Below are 15,885 nucleotides of genomic sequence, written 5' to 3'. Positions count from 1 at the left end.
GCAATGGCAGAAATCTCCGGAGCTTTGCACCCACATCCTCACCGGAGAGCACACCCCCACTCATTTCATGGTGGCCTGCCATCTGTGGCCCTCGGGTAAGATCTGTGTAGACTGCACACTCGGGTCTCTCCCTGCACTTCCAAAATCCCACCTGGACCCTGGGCCCTGCATCCATTTCGTTGTGATCTGAGCACTAGATGGACATCCCACCTCTGCAGGGGTCAGAATTACCAGGGAGTGCCTTTGCATTGCTCTGTGGTCCAGCCCTCTATTCTCCATGTCCGGGAACACATAGCACAGCCTCAGGACCACCGGTTATGAGTCTTCGAGGCCAATCTCCTCATCGGGGCTTCAATTTACGGATGCTTCAGGTTTATCTATCCCGAGCCTCAGATGAGGCCAACCTACTCTACCTTTCCCTGGCGTCCCGGGCTGCTACTGTCCTGAAGCAGGAAACACCTTTGCAGTAGACGTTTTGTCTGACTCTCAAAGCCCTTCACGTGCCCATGTCTCCAGCCCTGCCATGTCGCCAGGAACAAGCCTCTTAGTGTCCGCCTCGCAGGACTGCTGCCTGCTCCCCCAGCGGAACCCCTTTTCACACTGACGCCACCCTTGCTAACAGTGTCCAATCCCTCCCCCTTGCTTTCCCTCTTTTCTGAGTGAACTCAATTGGACTCTCCCCCAGCACCATCTATTGAAGCCTGTTACTTGGAACATATTGTATCTCCCAACCCACAGAAAGCTCTGTGGCCACAGAGGTAAGAACGGGGCGGGAGTGAGGATGTCGGTCTTCCTGCACACCCAGTGCTGCTGGAAACCACCGCTCCTCCCCCGTCAGCTTGAAGCATCCCCTGTGAGGCTCATCCCAAGTCTCCATGGCTGCGTGATGGAAAGGCGGCTGCGGTTCCCTTTTCCTGGCTACTGTCCTGCTGTGCATGCCCACTGGGTCCCTGGCATGGGCAGGGGGCGCTGTGCAGGGGACAACACCCCTCCCCACTCTCCCTGTCAGCCTGTGATCAGACTTTGGAGGGAAGGGCCCAGGCTGGTGGCCAGGAAACTGAAGCTGGGTCCCTGGGATTCCTGAACAATGGAAAACAACTAGGTGCAATTTACAACGCTGGATGGATTATGGGAGTCTGCCCGCAGCGGGGTTTGTGAATTACCCCTATGATCACCCAAAGGGTGCGTGTGCATGAACACGCACAGACACGCGCAGACGTGTGCACTCACCAGCGCTCCTCCTGGCCTGACTTCCTGACTTGAACTGTGAGCCCACCCACTCCATCTGGCGGGAGCATCTGGGACACAGGGAGGAGGCAGGCAGTGATGGGTCCTGGAGGCAGGACCCAGGACACAGAGAGACAGCAACGGAGTCCTTGTTGTTCTGACGACAACCGCATAACTTTCCTCCAGGACCCACTGGAACATTTGCATTACATTTCCTAAAGAGCTTTCTTGAGGTGCAACTCACATATTACAAAATTCGCCCAGTTAAGAGTCCAATGCGGTGACTTTTAGTACATATACAGGTGGAGCAACCACCACCACAATCCAGTTCTAGGACACTTCCATCACCCCAAAGAGATCCGTGTTCCTGTTGGCAGTCAATCCCCATGACCACCTCCAGGCCCGGGAAACCTCTCATCTAACTTCTGTCCCTGTAGATTTGCCCTTTCTGGGCATTTCATGTAAATTGACGGGTGCGTTACATTTTACACCCACTCTCTCCCAACACTTTGTTACTGCGGCTCCCTGCCTGGTCTAGAACTTGACATGCTCCACGTGTCTGAGCATCACTGGATTCCGGCTTCTAGTCTATCTCTTGGGACAATGTGCTGTCTCAGATGTGACCCCACATGTCCTACAGCCCATACTCCGTTGTGGGGACAAAGTCCTTAAGTGGGTTGGGGGTGGGGTAGCCACTGACTCCCTCGGGTATCCCCACCCACCCATTCTCCCTTGTCCCTCCTGGACACCATAGAAAGTCAGCCTCAGGACCGCCCCCAGCAAGCCCCCCAAAGCCACACCAGCCCACGCTGGTCCTCCTCCCCCCTCTCTTCTCCTGGCCACCTCGCCTAACAGGCGGTCCACAACACACTGCCTACCACGTGTACAGGTGTCATTTCTCTCTCCCTGGTTAGAGGCTCACCTCCACAGGACAGGGACTGGCTCTGCAATTCCCTCCCTCTTCCCCACCACAACAGCCGGGGGACCATGCGGGAGGCAGGCAATGGAGACAAGGGAAACCTCAGCTGTGCTAAAGGATTGATTGTCGGTGGCAGGACAGGCCTGGTGTGGCTGCTGGAGGGAGGCCATCACTTTCCGACCTCTGCCAGCTAGCTGGGAATGGTGCCCTCCCTCTGTGTACTGTGCTTTGCACCTCGTAAATTGGGATGGAAATCTCGCTGGATGATGGGACTTGCAGTTGGACCAGAGCCACTCAGTAGGAAAAGCTACATGAACTCGGATCCCAAAGCGGCAGGATTTGGATGCTGAGGTAGCGAGGGCAGCACTGAATGGCCACAGGCCGGGTGGGTGCGATTCCCCTAATGCACAGCAGTGACAGCCGCAATCAGAAGTGTCTGACTCCCACAGACCGACCTTGGAGACTAGTTAACCGTGATGTTCCTAGGAGCGAAATACATAGGAAGCCCACTAGGTTTTTCTGGGTCTGTGTAAACAAAAAGTTCTAGATCAAATGAGCAAGTCGAATTCAACTCAGGAAACACAGACTCACGGCCCACATTTAATTCCCAGACTTGAGCGACGTTTCAGACCCCGAACCCCTTAAATGCAGAGGAGGCCTGGCTCCCTTGAGGAATGATCCTGGGACACTGGTGAAAATTTATGCTGTACATCTTTCTCCTCACCTTCCCGGAAGAGAACTTTTACCATGGGGACTCTACATGGTGGAAAGGAATTAACCAGGATGAAATCCTAAATGTAGTAAGAAATTTCACACGTTTTTCCATAAGGCAGGTCCCCTTTGCCTCAGGCAGTTATTTCGTGAGCCAGCTCTAAAGATGAATTCCTTGCTGGGAATGCTTGCATTGAACAAACCACTGAGATCCTAAGGTGTGGGCAGGCAGAGCAGGTAAGGGAAGGAGAGGCGGGCTGTCAGTCCAGTGTGGCAAACTGGGAGTAACCTGGAAATTGGAACCCAAGTCCGTAGCAGGGAGATTCCCTGACGGAGGAGTTACCCTCTCTGTGATGTGTCCTCCCCCATCTCGCAGCTTCTGGCAGGAATCCTATTGGGAAGGCAGCCAGCTTATATCAGAAATACAGGGCCGTTCCTCAGCTCCATGTTAGGTTATCCCATCAGACAACAAGCCCCTTTCCCTGGGCAAGTGACTTAGACAAAGCAGCAGATGTGATGTGTCCCTAGATGATGGGCTCACGGAGGGGTGTCTTACATCTGCACAGGTCCCAGGGTCCCAGTTCTCTTCACTGAGCCTCCCTGCAGGTCAGCACAGCTCCTGCTGAGGACAAAACAGCCCAGAGCAGCAACATCCAGTTTCAGCACAGAGTCAGGTGGGGCATTTAGGAACTGTGAATTTCAGGTTCCAAAGAAGCCAGAGGCTTTGCTTTGGCAGCAGCAACGCAAGAGCTGCAAGGCCACACAGCACTGTCCCATGTCCAAGGGACAAGCCAGGCTATCTGAAGCCTCGTGTATCTCGTGGGTCTTAGAGCCCAACTGGCCCACTCAGAAATACGCACATTCGCCCGACCTCATCAGGTATCTGATGGAGCACGTATCTGATTTCACAAGTGTTACTTAGAAACCGAAAACTGCTTCAAGAACCGCAATGTGTATCTCCACATAGACCTTCCCTTTTTGCTTGTTTCCCTTAATCCACAGTCAACCATCTGAGCAAAAACATCACCAATACGAACATGTTTTGAACATTCAGAGTTTATATTCCAATCTGCTCACCAGAGTCAAACAGCAAGGGAGGTGGATCCCATTCATACCTTTTTTTGTTCACATTTCCCTGATGGGAAGGATCCCACTAGCATTTATGAAATTAGAAATATGTACCATTTGACATCAGTTTGGTCACACATCCAGATGCCATAGCCATGAATCACAAAAGCCATTTGAAAATGCCTTTGTTTGGTGTCATCGCAATTACAGGGTTCCTGGCAGAGCTTCCCTTTGGGATCCTGACTGCAATGCTGGGAAGAGACTTCAGTAGCAGCAACAAAGCTGAAGAAGAGCCTTGGAAGGTGTTTTCTTTTTCTCCCTTTGCATTGTCTGTGGATTTTCTCCAGCCCAGGATTTGATTTCATTTTCCCTCCCATTTGGAGGAGCTAGAAACTCAATATTTGAACATATGTTGCCCAAGCAAATCTTACCATTTTGAATCCTAAGGCCTCTTTTTCCATCCTGCCTAGAGAAGAGAACACAAACCAAAGTCATCAAGTCCCTGTGCTTTTCTCTCCCCTCCCAGTGTCCAGTGTGGTGAAAGGAGCCAAGGACACCAGTGATCTCACTGTCCCACTGGTGGGTCTATTATTTCCAATTTCCGTAAGTGACATACACTGAGCGAATGGTCTCAGGACAAGATGAAACAGTTTTGCTCTGAAAATCAACGGGTAATGAGCCAGTAGCAGCAGAATCACACGTGCAAAGCGGTTCCATGTTCACCCCTTTGTTGGGGAAGCTGCACGCACAAGGGACAGGAGCCAAGAGGAGTGATGAGTGCAGGAGCAGTCCCTGAGCAGGGGGAAGGCAAGGGACCCTGAGCACAGGCGAGGGCTGGCTGCAGTCAGGAGCAGGTACGCTCAGGGGCGGCAGGGGATGCCAGGGGAGAAGCACCTCCACTGGGTTTGAGAAGCTCAGGAACCTCCCCCCATAGCTTCTGTGCTCTCCATGAATTATTAGGAGAGGTCACTGGAATGGAAGCCGGGTACCAGTGAGTAAGGGAGAGGTGTAGGAAGGTGACAGGGAAAGTGAGAAGCAGTGCTCTCCTGGTCATGGATTCAAGATGTACAGCTCAGTAAGGTGTGGGGATTTGTCATCAAACCCCAGGTGCTCAGATAAAAGTGGGGATGTGCCCCTTGTTGGAGCACAGCAGGAGAGGATGGAGAGTCCACGTGGCAGGGAGCCATGGGTGCAGGAGGGGGAGTTTATAGCTGTTGTGTGGGAGACCCTGCTCGCTGCGCCATTTGTGGTGCGTGGAGGCCTTCTGGCCGCGTCATTTTTCAGGCAGGGCGGCCTGCGGGGTCTCTGCTCCCGCTCCCCACACAAGAACGCAGGATATGGTTAGGCCAAAAAGGAACACCCACAGAGCCATAGGTAGGGGAGTCATACCACTATATTCTCGCTGGCGATGGGTTACAGACTCAGGAAGCAGGAGCCACAGGATCTATAACCAGCCAACTGCTTCTCTCTGACAATGAACCCCACTTGCTAGGTGCAATCCGCCGTGCTAAATGCAATCCACTCTTGCTAGATCAGCCACCATCTTCTTGCCCCCATTTTCTGCTAGCATAGCCAAGGCAGTTATATTAGTGGCCAATGGCTCACTGGTTACAGCTGAAGGCCAAGTAGCCACAGCTGATGGCCATCAAATCAGTTGATGGCCCTTTACTACCCGAGTGAGTACCTTTCTACATGAGGGCGAGAGCCTGGAAACTGCACTCCTGGCTCTGTCCCCACACCAGTGCAGGTCCTTGAGCACAGGGATGGTCGGTTGCCCAGGAGAAAATCCCTAAGGAGAAGTTCCAGGATTGATCCAGTCAGGCTCTTGGGCCGTGAGGCCATGGGGAGGGTTCCCTGGCCTGAGGGCTGAGAGGAGGCAAGTGAGTGTGTCAGCAGTTGTAGGTGTTCACAGGCAGGTGGAGGTAGGGGGAGGGGTGATGGGGGGCAAGGCCTGGGGGGATAGGAGGAAGAGCTGGGGATTGGCCATGTCCCTCACTTGTAAGGGAGGGGCGGGTGGAGCAACTGGGTAACAAGTGACCCAGTCCCTCAACTGAAAGTCTGTCACAGGGACTGGAAGGAAAGTTCCGCCAGATGTGGGCTCCAGACTGACACCAACCTAAAGGGTCAGTGCGCAGGCCCAAAACCCGTCAATTGCACCACAGCTCCAGCCCTATTGGTGCAGGAGTGCTGGGTAGAAGAACGTCACACGCTGTTGCTATGGTTTCGAGGGCGGGACTAACGAAGAGGCCAGCTGGTTTTGGTTGTCAGAGGTCTCTTGGGCAGAGGTTTGCTTTATCTGACCTTTATTGGCATGAGGGGTTCACACACCTCCTGTGGTGTTTTTTCAGAAAACTAGAGAAATCGAGGGAGTTTGTGCTAGAAACCTGCACGCTCAGTTTCTCTGGACATTAGATGGCAGTGTGGGACCGTATAAACGTCTCCCTCCCCCGCCCTTCCTGTCTGAAAAAAACTACTCTAAGTTTGCACCACAATAAATGGCTCTTTCTTTCTAAGCCTACCTGTGCCAGGCCCAACACTGGGCAAAAGGCCCCCTTCAGTAGCATCCCTGCTGGAAACCAAGTGTCCTGGCTCCACAGAATCTTCTGCTGATCTGATTGTCCTGTCACCAGCTTTCCTCCAGTCGTTATCGTTTTTTATCCATGTATTCTCCACTTTCCCATGTCACTCTAAGCTCGTTGTAGAATATTTGGAGGACTCACAAATTATAAGAAAGCAATCCAAACCATAGTCCCATCGCCCAAGGATGACCATTATTGACTTGGGAAGAATTTCGTTACTGGTTTTCTCACCTATAAAGGTGCAGAGTAAACACTAGGTGATTCATATTGCATTGTGACTTCACCAGTTTCTTTAAACTCAGAGCATGAGTTAGCTGTTCTAAACATCATTTGAAAAAGCTTGAAACTTTTTAATTCATTTCTCTTCCTGGAAGTAGAAGTACTCAAAAAGAGGGAAAATATTATATTTTATAACCTGACATAGACAGTAAGAGTAATCCAATTCCTCTCTCAAAGTGCAATAGCATATTGTAAGCTTCCTAAGTTCAGCAGGTACATTTTTGTCCATCTTTTTTTTTGCTTACCATTGTATTTTCAATGTATGAAATCCATTTGTTTTGTCTGTCCTCTAGCATGCTCACCTTATCTTCCCTGTGGTGAGGGCCAACTGCCCCTTCATCCTGCCCAGGGGGCAGGGAGATTACAGAACCCACTGAGAAGATAAGTCATATATTCACTCCTAATTTTTCTGTCAGGCGATAAAGGAAATTCTTCTATTTGCAGTCAATTGGGAAGGCAGAGAAAAGACAACAGAAAAATTGAGTAATCATCCACCACCCAATCACTTTCACCTCGTTTTGCATATCAGCTTCATTTTTACGTCTTTGTAATAGTGCAGTATGCAATAAGGAACTCTGAAGTCTCAATGGTTGACGTTAGGTAATTCATTTATCTTCTGGAAATGCCACTTTCTCTACACTCTAGCACATGCACCTTCCACATTTCCTACCTTGTGTTTCAAACATAAAAATGAATGCTGGGACAAACTTCTTGCATAAATTCATGACCACATTTTAGATAATGTGTCTCGCCTGGATTTCTACAGGTTGACACACTTGCCACATTCCTTTAACCAGGAACGCAGGCCAGTGCCTGTGTCATTGTATCTTGAGAGTACTGATGATTTTTTAAGTGCCTGCTAGGTGACAGGTGAAAAATGTGTTGCTAGTGTTTAAAAAAAAGGTTTGAAAAAGTATTTGTGAGATTCAATAACCATTTCTATATTTAATACCTATGTATTCATTTCTATCTCTTCGTCATACAAACAGTTCGAATAAAATTCACATAAGGAGATTTAGTTAACTTTAAAATGAGTACTTGAGAAAATTAGAAAAGAAGAAATGAGAATTTTGTTTTTAATTCAAGTTTATTGGGGTGACAATTGTTAGTAAAGTTAAGCAGATTTCAGGTGTACAATTTTGTATTACATCATCTATAAATCCCATTGTGTTTTCACCACCCAGAGTCAGTTCTCCTTCCATCACCATATATTTGATCCCCTTTACCCTCACCTCCCACCCCCCACCCCCCCTTACCCTCTGGTAACCACTAAACTATTGTCTGTGTCTATGAGTTTCTGTTTCTCATTTGTTTGCCTTGTTCTTTTGTTGTTTTTGGTTCATATACCACATATCAGTGAAATCACATGGTTGTCTGCTTTTTCTGTCTGACTTATTTCGCTCAGCATTACTCTCTCAAGATCCATCCATGTTGTCACAAATGTTCCTATATCATCTTTTCTTACTGCCGAATAGTATTCCATTGTATATATATACCACAACTTCTTTATCCATTCATCTATCGAAGGACATTTTGGTTGTTTCCATGTCTTGGCCACCGTAAACAAAGCTGCAATGAACATTGGAGCACACGTGTCTTTATCTCTAAATGTTTTCAGATTTTTTGGGTAGATACCCAGGAGAGGGATTGCTGGGTCATATGGCAATTCTATTCGTAATTCTTTGAGGAACCTCCACACTGCCTTCCATAACGGCTGCACCAGTCTGCATTCCCACCAACAGTGTATGAGGGTTCCTTTTTCTCCACAGCCTCTCCAACATTTGTTACTATTTTTCTTGTTGATGATAGCCATTCTGACTGGGGTGAGATGATATCTCATTGTGGTTTTGATTTGCATTTCTCTGATGATTAGTGATGTTGAGCATTTTTTCATATGTCTATTTGCCATTTCCCAGGCACAACCTTTACAAAACAGATCCACTGAAAGGGAGCCCAACAAACACTAAACTGTAAACATAAAGTGATTAAACGTTTCTATTACCCCGAGTAAGATTTTTACTAATATATACCGTCGTGCAAGGGAAGTAAGAGAAAAAATAAACATGTGAGATTACATCAAACTAAAAAGTTTTTTCACAGCAAAGGAAACCATCAATAAAACAAAAAGGGATCCTACTTAATGGAAAAAGATATTTGCCAATGATATATCTGATAAGGGGTTAATATCACAAATTTATAAAAAACTCACTCAACTCAACTCCAAAAAAACAAATAACCCAATTAAAAAAGGGCAGAGGCCACGAAGAGACATTTTTTCTAAAAAGGACATACAGATGGCAAACAGACGTGAAAAAATGCTCAACCTCACTAACCATCAGATAAATGCAAATAAAAACCACAATGAGATACCACCTCACCCCAGTGAAAATGGCCATCATCAAAAAATCAACAAAGAAGAAGTGCTGACGAGGATGTGGAGAAAAGGGAACCCTTGTGCACTGTTGGTGGGATTGCAGATTGGTGCAGCCGCTATGGAAAATAGTATGGAGGTATCTCAAAAATCTGAAAATGGGAACTACCTTATGATCTAGGAATTCCACTCCTAGGTATCTATCTGGAGAAATCCAAAATTCTAATTAAAAAAATTATGCACCCATATGTTTATTGCAGCACTATACACAATAGCCAAGACCAGGAAACAACCGAAATGCCCATCAGTAAATGACTGGATTAAGAAACTGTGGTACATGAATACAATGGAGTATTACGCAGCCACAAAGAAGAAAGAAATCTTACCATTTGCAGCAACATGGATGGACCTAGAGATCATTATGTTAAGTGAAATAAGTCAGACAGAGAAAGACAAATACCATATGATCTCATTTATATGTGGAATCTAAAGAAAAGAATAAATGAATGAACTGATCAGAAACAGTCTCAGAGACGCAGAGCAAAAACTGAGGGTTCCTAGTTGGGAGGGGGGGTGGGGATTAGGGTGAAGGTGAGGGGATTAGAAAACAGTCAGTAACCACAAGATGGCCACAGGGATACAAAAGTCAATTTGTTGAATATAATCAATAATGTAAAGATTTTGTAGGGTATCTGATGGACACTTGTCTCATTAGGGGGAACACCTCAGGGAAGATGTAGATGCCTTATCACTGCACTGTACACCTGAAGCTGAAGCTGGACAATAACGAATGTCAACTACAAGTTTATATATATATATATATATATATATATATATATATATATATATATACACATATAATTTATATATAAAAAATATATATATATATATTTACAAGAAGTGGAGTACAGCATTAGGAATAGAGACAGTGGAAATGCAATGGCTCTGTGTGATGTCAGAGGGATAGTGGATGGGGGAGGGTGGTTGACACAGTGTGAGTATATAAATGATAAACATCTAAATATTACTGTGTTTTGTGCACATGAAACTAATAAAAAATAAAAAAAAAAAGTTACATGAGCTGAACTTTTCACCAACAATTCATGAGTCTTGCATCACAACAATGCACCAGCTCACATGGTACTGTCTGTGAGGGAGTTTTTATCCAGTAAACAAATAACTGTATTGGAACGCCCTCCCTCCTCACCTGATCTGGCCCCCAGTGAGTTCTTTCTTTACCTGAACATAAAGGATATATTAAAAGGAAGACATTTTTATAAATTTCACGTCATCAAGAGTAATATGATGACAGCTCTGTTGGCCTTTCCAGAAAAAGAGTTCCAAATTCCTTTGAAGGCTGCACTAGGCACTGGCGTCAGTGCATAGCTTTCTTACGGGAGTACTGTGAAGGTGACCATAGTGATCATCAGCGATGATGTACGTAGCACTTTTTCTAGGATGATTTCGCGAACTTAACTGTCCCACATAGTATATGGCATCCTTTCCACAAGGATGGGCAAGGTCCCTGCCCATAACCTACCTCTGCAACCTACTCAGCATTGAATCCCGGAGCCAATTAGCCTTCTCCCACCCAAACCCCAGGGACATCCTCCTACTCGCCTGGGGCTCTGTCACCCACTGCAAAAACTCCTTGGGTGTGGATGCCCTCCCCAGTCTGCCTGCGCTCTGACTCCCCAAGTTGGGATGCCCCTAGAAGCATACGCTCGCCTTGCCCTGCAGCACCTCATGTGACAGCTTTAGGACTGAACTGCTCTGGCAAAAAAGAGAAGGGAAATGAAAGAAGGGTCAAGGCAGAGGAAACGGTGGACATACTTAATAAAATCATTTAATTAAGGTGAATGGGGCCAAATCCAGGCAATACTAAGAAGCCCGTGTGATTAAGATCACTGTTCTGCAGCCTCCCCTTCCTCCCTCTCTCCTCTTACCGAGTTCCTGTTTCATTCCTACGGTCCTGCCTTCCATCAAGAGGAGAAATATTATCGTGGTCGAGATGCCTGGATTGTCATTTATGCCAGCTGGATGGCCGACATTCACTGTGGATGGTGTCCGCCCTGCAGCTCTGACAATCAAACCCTGTTTCCCATGAAGGAGTCAAAGATTTCACCCCTCTTTTACTTTGTTCAGATGTGAGGGGGAGAACACCCTGAGGCCACTACTCGCAGCCTCAGGTCTGTCGTCTAGAAAAAGAGGTTGACCTCACCTGCCTCACAAGTGGGAAGACAGACACAGAGCGCAACACCGGACACCTTTCACGAGCGCTGTGAGCCAAACCCAGTGATGAGGGCTTTCCAAGCACCCCAGGATCCCCTGACTCCCAGGAACACACCAAGTGGATTTCCGCCTCAGCACTGTTGCACGTGCTGTTCCTTCTGCCTGGCATGCTGTTCCCTCAGGTAATGTACGGCCTGCTCCCTCACTGCCTCCAGGGCTCTGCTCACTCATCACCTTTTCAGGGAGACCTTCTCTGACCACCCTCAGTACGTTAACACCATCTCCCCTCATAGCCTTGCCCGTGACCCGTTATTTTCTGTCTCCATAGCAGTTGCCACGCTCAGATATGTTATACAGGTACTGAGCAACTCTATGAAATCACACATTCTACCAATGTTGTTCTGTGTTGTACCCCATCTCCTAGAACGCTGCTCAGGTACACACTGTAGCAGGTACTCAGAAATTTCTTGTGGAAGACTGACTGGGAGTCAGGCTCATTACACACATTGCTAAGATGTACACTGCCTTCCAATATGGGAATTGGCCCCATTTTATTGATTATGATGCCCATCAAGTCTCCAGGACACAAGTGACTTGCCCAAGGACACACAACCAAGACGTGGAGCTCCAGGCTTTGGAATCACAACTGACAGCTTCCAAATCCCTCAGGTCTTACAGAGAGACCTCACACCCAAGAAGGCAAGAGATCTCACCAGACACACAAACCCCAAACAGCTCACATACCCAGAGACACCAAACACAGCTCACTGAACAAAACCTAAAACAGATTCCAAACGTCTCGGCACAGAGAGGTCACCACTTGTGTCACAGACTCCCAAACACAGCACAGACCATACACACTGTGACAGCCCCCACCCCGACAGACCAAGGTCCTCGTCCCAGGAAACAAATTAAAACTGCTGATACCTCACACCCTGCAGATAGGCTCCCAAAGCACCCAGGCAGGGCCACTGAATCCAACGGCTCCGAAAGCAGAAAGACAGAAGTTCAGTTAACTCCGAAACACCCCATAACCTTAAGATAAAGTCCGCATACAAATCAGAGAGCCTACACCCTGGACACAGACCCCAAACAGCTCACCTACTTCCTAGCTTAACAGAAAGCCTCCCCCGAACCCACTCAGATCAGAGCCATCACAGCTCCGGACCCAGAATCACAAAGTGCTCGGAGCCCTCATTCCCTGGGGTGCGGTCACACACACACGGAGATCTCCACCCAGGACACAAACGCCGAGAACCACAGAAAGTGCACACCCAGGTACATGTGTACAGGCCCACGAGCCGCAGAGACCTTTAGTCCGTGGCCACAGAATCCACTCACAGAAAACCTCCCATTCCCGCACAATCCCTCAAAAGGCTCAGAGGGATCCCATGTACCCGAACAGCACCTGTGATGTGGCACCTCGCGATACACATCCCCAAAAGCCTGACACTGCTTCACTCCCCACGCAGGGACACCGAAGAGCCCACACACCTCTCCCAGGACCTTAATTGCGTGCGTCTGAGACTCCCTCCGACGCCGTGTCAATCGCGCCGGACTAGGCTGGTGACTGAAACAGGGCTAACCTACGCTAAGGAGCTCACGTGAAGACAGCGCCGTCACCCGCGAATGCAGCGTCGGACACTGACTCCACGCCAGCGACTGCGCGGAACTCGCCACTGCCAGGGGCGGCATTGTCAGCCCCGTCCGGACACTCAGGCGGTGAGGAGTCCAACTCGGAGAAACTTCTACGCTCTGAAGACACACGCGCGCGCGCGCGCGAACACGCGGGCACACACACGCCTCACCCTCAGCTCCAGCTTGCAGTCAGGCGACATCCCACACAGATGGCCAATGGGACCGGGGCTGCCAGACAGGGAGGCCAAGATGACAGGTCCAGCCGGAGCCATCCTGCGCCCACCGAGGGCTTCTGGGAGGGTTTATTCCGTCAATCTCGCCGTGACCAATCACGGCACAGCACGGACCTGGGAGCAGTTCCTTTATCCTCCCCCCCCACCCCCCGCTATCTCTCCAGCCGGCGTCTTCCAGCTGGGTGCGACCACGTTGCAAGGGACGGGTGCATTTCGGGAATTGACAGTGAGGGTCAGAACCTCACACCCCGAGTCCACTCGGTTTCCAGCGGGTCGGGAGAATTGAGACCTCCGAGTTCTAGTGGGCCCGGCCGCTGTATACACACACCCTCACTGTTGTCACACACACAATGGAGTTTTCCGAAACGCCCTCCCCAGTGGTACCTCCCGGAATACAGAGGCGCCCCTCCAGACCCGTGTGGTTTGTGCCAGGCAGCAACTGTTCCCTCGCGGGCGCCCCTTGGCGGTGGGAACCTGAACTGCCTCCTCCATACATTTGCACCGGGACCATTGTAGGCTGGTCCCCAAAGGGTGGGAAGGCAAAGTCAGCATGAAAACCCCAGTTCGCTGCACTCTTGCATTCTTGGAAGTGTCTTTGTGACCTGAAATGTACCTCCCTGCAGTGGCCGCTATGATGCCAGGGAGCCTTACAAGCTTTTCTCTGTGCTGAGCACGGTGCTGGCTTCTGTCTCCTGGGTAACGCAGAATAGATCTAATGGGGCAACCCCACCACAGTCCCCCAAGGGCAGGAGGGCTAGACCTCCAGGCTGGGGTCAGAAGGCCTGGTATGGGACAGGCTGGGGTCTTTCACTGTCAGCAATAGGTGAGAGGGATGGCGGGTCATTTGGTTTTGTTAGGGAAGGGGCCATCTCCCAGGGGCCAACGGACAGGTTAGGTTAGACACAGACCAGGTGCTTCGTCACAATCCTGTCACGCTTGGACATGTTACCTAGCGGACTCCTCGGCTTGTCTAACTATGCCTCTTGCCACAGCTTTGCAACTGTTAATTTATTGCCTCATTCATTTGGTAAAGAAAGAAGAGTTTAAGGGTTAATAAAGCAAGGAAATTACTTACCGGAGGAAAAAGAGTTGCAGCCCTGGAAACACACAACCACTTAGCAACCCACACTGCTCTCTGGAGACACAAAGAAACGCAGTGCTTATAAAGGCAAAAAGCACAAAGTGTAATTCTCTCCTGTAAATGAAGGACTGCTGACTAATTTAGCAGGGGTTGGTTCGTTCCAATAAGCAAAGGAGGAACTCAGAACTGCAAGGAGGAGGTAAAGTTTATGTGTTGTTGTCCACACAGCAGTTGTTGTTCCCGGATAGTGATGACTGAGCCTGGGGCTGAGTTGACGCTCAGGTTCGCAACTTCAGAGCAGCTCTGAGACCGAGGCTCCAGGTGTGCATTGGCCCCGCTTCCCCCAAAGCCTCCGGCTCTATTTTATGTGTCTCTCTTCACATTGTTTGTTCCAACTCTTTTTTTCCCCATGATCACATTTTGTGCTGCAAATTATGTGTCAGGCATTATAATGGGAGGTAGGAATGCAGCGTACGAAAAGGGAATATAAAACATGCTACTTTCAGGGAGCTTACATTGTAGTGGGATCATGTAGCTGAAACATCTCTGTAATTTGTCAGCTGTTGGTAATGGCTCTGATTAAAATTGAATGTGAGTAAAGAAGTTAAAGGGGTGAATATTGCCAGAGAGGGTGGTCCGGGGAAAATTTCCCATGTAGGTGACATTTGAGCTGGAAGGCAAGGAGGTGGATATCTGGGAGAAAAGCCTCCCAGATACCGGTAAGACCATTGGAAAAGTGTGGGAGTGGAACTCAGGCTACAGTGTATGAGGAACCGTGTGGCTGGCACAGCATGACCTACGGAGAGACAGGTCATCTGTTCAGGGAGGTAATGGGCAACACATCACATAGTGTTTTCTGGGCTGTTGAGGGGTTGGGGTGGAAGTTGACTTACTCTCAGCGACCCAAGGGAGGCTTCTTAGCACAGAAGACTCACGATTCTGTCAGAGGTCGGAGGTCAAGTTCGGATAATGGAAGGGGAGGAGCTCCCGGTTTGCCCCAAGGAAAAAGCCTTCACCAGCCTCTCGGCAACTGACCGTGCCTTCCCTGGACAATCCTGTGCACTCAGGTGGACCCTTGAGACTGGTCTCCACTGAGATACACACGAAAGAATGATATCCTTAGGAGAGGAGGAGCAAGGGCCCTCTTGGTGTAGGTGAGGTCACGCCCAGGCCGGGGTATGAGAGGGACCAGAAAGACGGTGCCACTGAACCCCAAAGCACACCTACTACCTAAGGCCCCTCTACTAAGAGCAGAGGATATAGCAGCCCTATGTAATACATAGAACGAAACACAGGGAGGCATCTAATGTTGGGAGATAAGAAACATGTTCCACATAAAAAACAAAAAAAAGAACAAAGTTCCCAAAAAAGTACTAAATGAAATGGAGATAAGCAATCTATCAGATGCAGATTTCCAAACACTGGTTATAAGGATGCTCAATGATCTCAGAGAAAACTTTAACAGAGATACAGGAAGCATGAAAATGGACAGGAAAACCATGAAAAGAACGAGTGAGAAATTAAGGAAACAATGACGAAAGTGAAGA

General features: G+C 48.8%; 1 protein-coding gene across 18 annotated transcripts in view; it reads right to left on the bottom strand.

The window, feature by feature from the left end:
- Nucleotides 1-14,270, bottom strand: part of LOC148754606 (P antigen family member 3-like) — a 46,841-nt gene extending 32,571 nt beyond the window's left edge. For 15 of the 18 annotated variants that reach the window (XR_016020082.1, XR_016020072.1, XR_016020074.1 and 12 more), the window contains exon 1: nt 12,881-13,188. The gene's annotated coding sequence lies outside the window, so the exon portion shown is untranslated. The other 3 variants (XR_016020069.1, XR_016020086.1, XR_016020085.1) reach the window with 3 other exon arrangements.
- Nucleotides 14,271-15,885: the final 1,615 nt, after the last annotated feature.

This window comes from Rhinolophus sinicus, chromosome 18 (genome assembly GCF_057876585.1).
Source record: "Rhinolophus sinicus isolate RSI-liver-muscle chromosome 18, RSI-T2T, whole genome shotgun sequence".
Lineage (NCBI taxonomy): Eukaryota > Metazoa > Chordata > Mammalia > Chiroptera > Rhinolophidae > Rhinolophus > Rhinolophus sinicus.
Note: the sequence above shows the minus strand (reverse complement) of the source record. Positions and strands in the feature narration are given on the sequence as shown.